We start from the raw sequence: 9,895 nt of genomic DNA, 5'->3' as shown, positions 1-9,895 counted from the left end.
TGCCAAAAAATCACAAAACCATATGTGTAGCAACGTTTAGAATGACCCTTATAAGATTAAAAAGAGCTGTGCTGAACTGGCAACTATATCTTTATTCTTTGCTGTGCGCTCACTCTAATAAAAACCAAAAACCGACATGTTTCATCACCATTTGTTGTTGTTTTGTTGTTGCAGAGTTTTATATAGCGCGAACTAGACCCGAACCGAATCAGGTATCAGAGCGCTTTACACATTTTTCCAGTTACGTTACATGAGGACACACTTTCATTTTAGGCACGGGGAGATTAAGTGATTTGCCCAGAATCACAGGAGGTTTTGGCGTCGTTACCGAGACTCGAACCCAGTTCCTCCAGGTCCGAGGTCGAGCGCCCTAGCCGTTAGGCCAACTCCTCTCCCGTTCTTACTTTACTGGTGATTTCTTCAGGGTTTTGTTCGGGTCAGCGTATGATTTGCACCTCTGGATTCTCCATATATTGTACCTGCATGGGGCGGAAGAAAAAACACAAACACACACACAATATACTCACTGTGTCACTCTGTCTGCACTGTAAAAACATTTAAAAGTAAAACCACTAGGGAGCAGATGGTTTCACTCGAGTGTCTTAATGACTGTCTTGATACTTTACCAGGTGGTCTCTCTTTTCCTGGCCTACCGGCCCCCGTAGAAGAATCTGTGTTTTGGGGATTCCCCTCACACGTTAGCGGGTCCCGTATACCGCCAGGAGGTCGGTATCTATGAAAGAGAAAGCGTGACGGTGATCTGTATGCAACTCGTAATCACCTATTTGAACTAGGTACTAGCCTTATCTTTGGTTATTTACTTGGTACTTCGCTGCCTTTAATCAATACCGAAGTATTTTTTGCCTCGACTCTCATAGTTAGCTTATGGAGGCCCTAACTCCATTGCTTATCTAGTCCGGTATTTCTGAGCTTGGATCCCGGGAATTCTGTGGTAGACCTAGTGAGCGCGCGGCCATCAATGTAAATATTGTGTCGGTATTTTAACTTAGTTTTCCCCGCGCTAGTTAGGCCTCCCGCCCTCATTCTCTCCTTACCGATATTTTCACGTGGTGTGGCTTCCGCTCACCCTCCGTGTTTCTGGACGTAGTGATGGGCTGGACTAGATGTCACGGTTCTAGTCACGTGATCGCTACGCTGCGTGGCATGCGTGTAAGGCGTACCACCTTTCGCTGTGAATGCGGCCGCCATCTTAGAGCGGGTAGTATGTATTCTATGTGCAGTTGATTCCGTGTTCTCTAATCGCCTATAGCTTATGAGCTCGAATTGTACACGGCTGTCCTAATGGTACCTTGCCTAAGTTGGACACATGGAAATCAATGGGGGGTTCAACTAACTCATTCGCAAACCCCAGTCCTAGAGTAAAAAACTTTTCGTTTAGAATGTTCCCGACACTTGAGTGTGCGAAATGGGTTAGAGGTCTTCCACCCTCATCCACAATACCACAATTTAAATTTGTATAATCATTACATAAAGGAATGTTGTAATCACCGCCCCAAATTAATTTAAGAGGGAGGGAGGGAGGGACAGCAGTTCCGATGCTCCTCTAAAACAGAAGTTATCTTATTAACAACTTTCACAAATTCCAAAGGTAACAGATTGTTATAAAAGTTTACCAGAAAATATGTATGCCCTTGATTCACGCAGAATTTAATTATTTGATAATTCTCTTCAGTTGCTATTTCAACAGTTTTCTTAAATGAGAGGGTATTAGATACATATACTGATAATCCTCCCTTAGGTCTACCGAAAAGAGAGGGACGTGCACTTGAATAATACAATCTATACCCCTGGAGGTGTATTGCTGTTACCGACCATGTTTCCTGGCAACATAGTATATTGTGATTTCTAATTATTTCTAACCAGGTAGGTTGCTCGACTTTCGACAGCAAACCTGCAATATTACAAAATAGGATAGAAAGAATCAGACTACTGGATGATGAAGCCTTAGGGGGAAAGTGCGGTTGATTACATTGAGTTTGAGTTTCCGCGGTTTGCCCCTGTGACTGCAAAAGAGAATCTTGTAATAAAATAGAGGGCCCTCCAGTCCGGATACAGTTGTCCAGAACCTTGTTTGAAGGGTCTGAAAAAAACGAAATGTTGCCACAGTGATCTTCAGATAGAGGAAGCTTCTCCACAGTTTGCCCCTGAGACAGCAAAAAAAAATCCCGCAATTGATTACAGGCCCATCAGTCATAACACAATTTTCCAGGGCCTTATTTGAAAAGTCGATGGTAAACGAAAGGCTGCCACAATTATCCTCAACTGGAGAGACCTTTCGAGATATGGCCGACCTGTCTAAGAGAGACGGGTTAAAATTATCCAGAGAGGTTAGAGTAGTTGTTAGTCATTCAATATCATCTAGACCTGACAGAATGTTTAAACGATTCTGTATAGGAATTGTAAATGATCCGGTTGTCGGTGGGTGATTAAAGTTACCTTCCCATGTAAGAAAATCATTCCGTGGTAAGGAATAGTAATCACCTGGAACCTTGACAAAGTCGTTCTGATATTGAAGAGTAGATCTGGGTGATTAACCTGGTGTAAGTATAAAGACCTTGAGGAGACGTCCTGATGTTGGGAATAAGATCTTAAGTGATCGCCTCGTTGTTCAAATTGTGGCCTGGTACGATGGACCTCTTAATGAAGTAAGGGTCTAATATCAGCATCCTGATAGTGGGCCAACGGCTTAGAATTGATGGGATGTACCATATTTTTAGGATAAAAATAGGTGAGATCTCGAGCTGTGATTTCGTTGCTCCCATTGGGAGCAAACCAATCTAAAATGTAACTAACTGCCCTAGTGTCTCTAAAGTTTATTATGATAATGTCCCCCATAATATTCTTTATGCTAGGACCTAACCAAGGAAGGCGCCTCACATGTAGAATTTCACCATTCACATTTGGAGGGAGTGGTCGATTTTTCCTAAGCCAAAATATGACTTTATTCTTCAGTTGGTTTTGATTTTCCTTTTTGTTGTCTTTACCATCTGTACCACCCTCCAGAACCGGGACTCCCGTGAGCACCACCACTAATGAACCTGCTTCCGGAGGCAGCTCCATGTTGGGCCATTTAGGAGCAGATGGCCTCGCTACAACCTCCTGACTGGTAGTTTTATCAGCATTTCCCGGCAGGTTAGGCTTTCCATTTTCCTGGGCCACTTTTTCGCTACTTATCTCCTTTAGCCGTGATCTTTTCAAGGGCATTAATTTTGAGGTTTCCTGATTAGGTTGATTTGTGGATTTGGTAACTGTTAGATCAATAGCATTAGGGGGCAACATTATAGTAGTAGGCACCAATGTGGGTACTACAGAACCCCTCATTTCCCCTTTGATCTCTTTGATTGCCTGTTCTAAATTCCCCAATTGTTGGCCTATTTTTTGTAATCTCTCTACCAAAGGCAATGTGATAGACCTAACTAATTTTTCAATACTTCCCATTAAATTAACACCAAACGGATATAATATTGGAAGGGGTGATTCAGTAGATGGAACAAGTGGTGTAGACGTGTGTGATATAAAACTCCTAGGTTTGGCACGATCAGTGTGACTGAAATTGTTAATTTGTGATCTATTACCCCCCATTTTCCTCCTTTTTGGGGGAGGGCCTTCCGGTCGTGTTTTTTTCAGAGATTTTATAGGATTATTAGCTAGGTGGACCGCAGATGATGGTAGATCTAGTAAGGCCCCTACCTTTTGTGTCGTATTTCCTGGAGAAAAAGAGAGGTTTATAAGCAGGTCATTATTTATGTCCAAAGGTGGGGTGATGTCTTGAAGGAGTAATGGAATACTATCACTGATACTATCGCTGAGTGAAGCTACGATCCCCTCACTTTCACAGTGAATACTAGGGAGTGGGGACAGGGCTAGCTGTAGCGGGCCTAGAGAGGACCGTTTGTTCTTAATTAACTCGACAGAGCGGCGTCTCTCAGCCCGACGTTCTGCAAGTGTAAGGTCTCTCTCTTTTTCTGTGAAAGCCCTGATAAAATAATTATCTAGTGTCCTTTGTTTTTCTACTCCACCCACCAGAGATGGTTCGATGCGGACAGGTGAAGTCATTATAACCACTTACTGCAATGGAAACCTAGACACAAATACGATCACAAGCATGTGTTAGCAGACCTAACTGTTAACACACGATTAACATGCCCAAATAACAATAAATGACGTATAACAGCATAAATAAGTCCAGATACGGAAAAACGGGGGCAGACGTTAATAAGCAGTCATACCTCACTGTAAAAAATCACTTCTCAGGGGAGAGGGCCCGGTCCAGTCTCTTCCGGCCTCTGAGGGCCTAAGAGGGCCCGGCCACGGTTGTCTTAAGTAGGAGGGATAGGTGGGGGCGGAAAGAGGACCAGCTGTGGCAGGTTAAGCTCCGCGCTGCCCGCTGGTCCTCGCAGTCCCGCTGGGGTCCACAAACAGTCTATTCACTCCCCTCACTGCAGAGTCACTTTCGCACGAGCGGCGCCTGCGGAGCGGGGGCAGCGAGAAGTGGGTTTAGCGTCCACGGAGCAGTAGCACGGTCAGGGTAGCCCAGCGATTTAGCTTCCTTCCCTGAACACAGCAGAGGAATCCAACGAGAAGTTAGCGACTCGCTCCTTTAGGTAATCCGGGAGGTGGGGGCGGGAAGAGGACCAGCTGTGGCAGGTTAAGCTCCGCGCTGCCCGCTGGTCCTCGCAGTCCCACTGGGGTCCACAAACAGTCTATTCACTCCCCTCACTGCAGAGTCACTTTCGCACGAGCGGCGCCCGCGGAGCGGGGGCCGCGAGAAGTGGGTTTAGCGTCCATGGAGCAGTAGCACGGTCAGGGTAGTCCAGCGATTTAGCTTCCTTCCCTGAACACAGCAATTGTATAAAAAAAGAACACTGGTGAGCATAAGACCGATAAAAACCCATTAAACATAAAACCAATAATAACATAATTCATTAGAGATTTAAAAATATGTTGCAGAAACTCTTTAAGTTTAGGGGATAACTGAGATGATAAGCCAGGAGAGCAGTGAATGCAGAGATAGCTTTGGATCATGGAACACAACAAAAAAGGGCGGGGTCACCATCAAACTCATCTTTAAAGTGCATTATCCCAGGCAGGTATCTGGAGTAGTGGTCTGAAACTGTGGGCGAGCCTCTGCCTTGATGCCACTCAGCCGAGTTCGGACTCTGAGTGGAGAGTCTCCGAGAGGTGAGTGGTGTGGCTATGAATGTGGCTGTAATCTTTTTTAATATTATGATAGCCACAGAACCTTAAACGATCTGTATCTTATAGTGGAGCACATAACGTCATCCTCTTTTGTACTGATACCTTTCCATGTGTTTGGTATGCAAAACCAGACAACTGTCTGAGGACCGGGTTAACTTACGCACTTCACACAGAGGATGTTAACCCCTTCGACACTCATGATGAGCTCAGCTCGTCATGAACCGCGTTTTTTTAAAAAAGTCAGCGCACATCGGGGAAAATGCGCCGCACGCATGGTGTTAAATAAGTATTGTTGGTCATATAACACAAAAAGAGGCAGAAATGCAAGACTGTAGAATATAATCAAAGATGTGGTGTGTATGTAGAATTGAAAGCAGCTGTCATGGAAAAAAGCTTGGAATTTAATATATGCTGATGCTTTGGGCCTGTAGTTAGGCGCCAAAGCCTAACTGTTTAGCTATGCAAACATAGAAAAACTATAGATCCCCTCCTCTGTGACATTTAGGAAGCCAAAGCCACATTGCCATTAAAGATTTCTTGATGGCCTTTTACCTAAAAGCATAATTGCTATTCACATTTAACAGATGCTCCAAAGTGCATGTCTATCTTATTTAACTGCTTCAAGATAGTCTGCTTTATTGTGAGACTGTTATGTGAGCTGCTTCATCTTTATATTCCAAGACTGTAATAATCTTCTCAAGATTGTCTCCTCTGAGGCAACGAAATATAAGTTCTGTTCCACTTCATAGTCACTAATAATTCTGCTGTAACCACAAGAGGGAAGATGATGAAAATTGATGTATTAGTTCTTAAAAGTGAAGGGGTGTTTTACCTATCTCCGAGCTTACATTCTTAGTAATACATTGGGTTTGAGGTCTTTGGAAACAAGCGCAACCACCGACCTATCCTTCTTTAAATCTGAAATGTGGAAGGAAGAGAGTTCTTAGATCTCAACACATAACCCATGAGCAACAAGCAAAAGGCCAGTGACCACTAAACAGCATTCATATATCAAAACGGCTTTGTTTACATAGTCTTTCATCTTCAATTATCCCTCCTGATACTTCCTTCTTCCCTGGTATTTCTTTTCCTCCCATATATCATCTGTTCTCCCTCTCTGCCCTAATGGAATTATCCCTCTTAAATTAAATGTTTTGTGTTTTTTGCTGAATTCATCTGATGTTTCTCTATAGCTTTATGCATTCTTGAGAATTCAGGTTTGAACTTGCTCTCCAATAAGCAATCTGACCATCTGAGGGTAAAGTTTTACTATATAAAAAAATGAAGTAAACAAATATATAAGTAATTCATTAACTGGCATACTTTTGGTAAACCTGTATTTGTTAGCACATCCTCCTGCTCCAAGATGCTTTAATCTATTTTAGGAACATTGCTGATAAATGCATTCAAAAATAGGAAACGTCTGCCAATTATGTATTTTGATTTCTCTTACAATGGGCCATTTTGTAGCCTTAGTGTGGTAAGAGGTGATCCAAGGGCTCAGCGAGCGTACTTGCATGTTCTAATGATGATAAAGGCAGATTGAGGGTCCTATTGCCACAATATATGGTGGTCAGCAGGAAGCCCCCCCCCCCAGGAGTCCGCAAGGATAGCCTCAGGCATTGTAGCCACCCTTAATGTGGTAGAGGTAGTTAGTTTTTTCCTGGCTGGCAGGGCCCAGCATGGTTTCGTCTCCTAAGGCTGATAAAGGCAGACAGCAGGTCCTGTCACCACAATGCCAGGGGTCAGCAGGATGGGGCCCACCCAGGAGTCAGCAAGGATAGCCTCAGACATTGTAGCCATCCTTAAAGTTGTGGAGGTAGTTAGAAATGTTCCTGGCTGGCAGGCCTCAGAAGGTTTTCATCTTCTAATGATCATAAAAATGAATACAATAGACTCCATCAACACACTCAGCTGGTGAAGCTGGCATTCTGAGGGCTGAACAAACAGAGAACTACCAATCATCTGCCATGCTGCTGTCCTACCAGATCTGTGCCATACTGCTACCCTACCAAATCTGTACCATGCTGCTGTCCAACCAAATCTGTGCCATGCTGCTCTCCAACCAAGTTGGTGCCATGCTGCTGTCCTACCAGATCTGTGCCATACTGCTGCCCTACCAAATCTGTGCCATGCTGCCCTAGCATATCTGTGCCATGCTGCTTTCCTAACAAATCCGTGCCATGCTGCTGGCCTACTTGTAACAGTAAATGCCGGGTAAGCCTCTTTCTTACCCTGAAATGTCCTTTGTTACTAATAATGAAAGTGGAAGTTGTTCTGGGAGGACATTCCAGAAGGCCAGGAGGATTAAAAAAATAGCAGGGGTATCTGGGATCTATGAAACGTTTTGTGTGGCATGGAGGAGTGAGGATGGAAGGGTAAGATGAGACAAGCCGATTCGCTTTTGCGTTGTCAGGGCAGGGACCTACTAAGGATTTGTCTCTCCCGCTGTCATGTGCAGGGTACCAGTCTGGGTCGGATATGAGCAACGAGCTGGCCAGGGCTCGGTCAACTGATGCTCGTTTGTGAGCCACGGAGGTGGGCTTGCGGCATGAGCCGCTGCTCAAATTTAGGATTACTTTGGCCTACCAAAGGTGACATCTAGGGCTAGATGTAGGTAATTTCATTTTACCACTTCTTAAATACCGAATTTTACCGATTCGGTATTTAAGAAGTGGTAAAATGGAGGGGTGGTGATGTAGGTAACACAGAATCGGTAAATACCGAATCGTTAAGATTCGGTATTTACCGATTCTGTAAATACCGATTCGGTAATGCCCATTGATTCCTATGGGCATTGAAGCCCATAGGAATCAATGGGCATTACCGAATCGGTATTTACCGATTCGGTAAATACCGATTCCAGCAAGGGTGCAGGGGGTGTCACTTTGACACCCTCTAGCACCCCAAAACAAGCATTGCCAATAGGTCTCGCTTGTGGGACCTTATAAGTATTTAGTTTTGCAGCACAATATCCTTGTTGCACCAAGGATATTGTGCTGCAAAACTAAATACTTATAAGGTGCAACAAGGATATTGTGCTGCAAAACTAAATACTTATTAGGTCCCACAAGCAAGACCTATTGGCAATGCCAATGCTTGTTCTTTGTTCTGTCAATTCTTCTCTACTCCATTTGTCCATTTGTTTAGCTTTCTATTCTTCTTATTCCTTTGTCTTATCATGCTCATGTCCTTCCTTTGCATCTTCATTTCATCTATTCTTGTTGTATCCTTCTTTTTTCTCTTCTTTCCTTCTATTGCCCTTCCTTTCATCTCACATTTCTTTTTTGTTACTACATTACATTCTCTCCTTCCATTTTTCTTTTTTGTTACATTTTCCTATTTAATTTCTTCTTTATATCCTTCATTCTTTTTCTTTATTCTTCATTTGCAATTTTGTTGTTTATTTCCTGTGTTTTTGAACCCTCTGTTCATCATGCTTTTTTCTTTCCTTCCTTCATTACTTGCATTCTACTGTGTTTACTCTGTGCTCTAACTTCCTTTAACGTATTTCTTCTTTGCCATTTTAATAATATTTGTTTCTTTCTGTCACTTTTTTAGGCTTTTTTTGCATCATTTGGTTTGCACCTCATAGCTGTGTTTCTGTAGTCAATTAATGGAGCGTTTATTAGTTTCTGTTTCTGGTTTGAGATGACTTGCGAGCCAGAGATAAAAGTTTAGAAGGCTCATAAAACAATTTAATCTGCCACAACAACACCCCCGATTAAGCTGGTATAGCGGGGGCTTCACGACGCACTTTGCAAGAGCCACATTGTGTGAATGGGCAGAAAGTGGACACCGGCGCTCCACCCCTTTCTTCCCATCTCTGTAAAGGAAAGAACCTCAATCAAGGCCTCCCCCCCCCCCCCACCTCGGATTGAGAAGGCAAACTGCTATTGTGTTGATGACCCAAAGGGGGCCACTTTTCAGCTGGGCAGGTCCGCCTCGAGATAGTGGCCTGCTGGGTCCATTTAAAAACCTCTCTAATTAAACGTCGCCGTAAAGGCGGCCGCGTTTACAGGATGAGCGGAGCTGGGGTTGTTGTAAGAAATGACGTGCCTGACCTCCCGTGTGACCTCCGATGTCAGGAGTTGTTTTGGGCCTTGTCTGCAGCTGCCACCCCCTCAATAGCGCTCTGCATGTCTGCGAGAGAGGGGGTGGTCGTTGAGAGAACACGAAAGCATTACACACGTCCGGAGGGCGGAACAACGGAGATGGAGAGAGAATGTGGCGTCGAGGCCAAAGCGGCCGATTTGGCAATCGGGGAACAGTGTCCGTGTAAGGGCCCGCCCTGGGCTCAACATTATTCGATTATGAGCAAACCACTTAATCTTCCCGTGCCGAAAAAAATAATAAACGTGACCTCGTGTAAAGTAACTGGTGCTGCTATATAAAACTGCAAGGAAAAAAAAATACATGAATAGCCAGGCTGTGATTGCCCTCAAGAGTTTGGGTGCCTGTTCAGATTTGGGCACGTGGTATGCGGAGTAGGTTGAGAGGCACTGGGCTGCATGCCCAGTGGCAGACTAACAAGAAGTGCGGATCTGGGACACATCTGGATTCAGAAATTAAAGGGCAGAAAAGGTGGTTACAGCCCAGGTCTTCAGCTATTAGGAAAATTGTCAGAGCTGTGTTGCTCAGGGTCAGCTGTGGAAATGTAATTCAATCTGTGGAT

The sequence above is a fragment of the Lissotriton helveticus genome, chromosome 7 (genome assembly GCF_964261635.1).
Source record: "Lissotriton helveticus chromosome 7, aLisHel1.1, whole genome shotgun sequence".
NCBI classification, from domain to species: domain Eukaryota; kingdom Metazoa; phylum Chordata; class Amphibia; order Caudata; family Salamandridae; genus Lissotriton; species Lissotriton helveticus.
The sequence above is the reverse complement of the archived record's forward strand: the minus strand, read 5'-3'. Positions refer to the sequence as shown.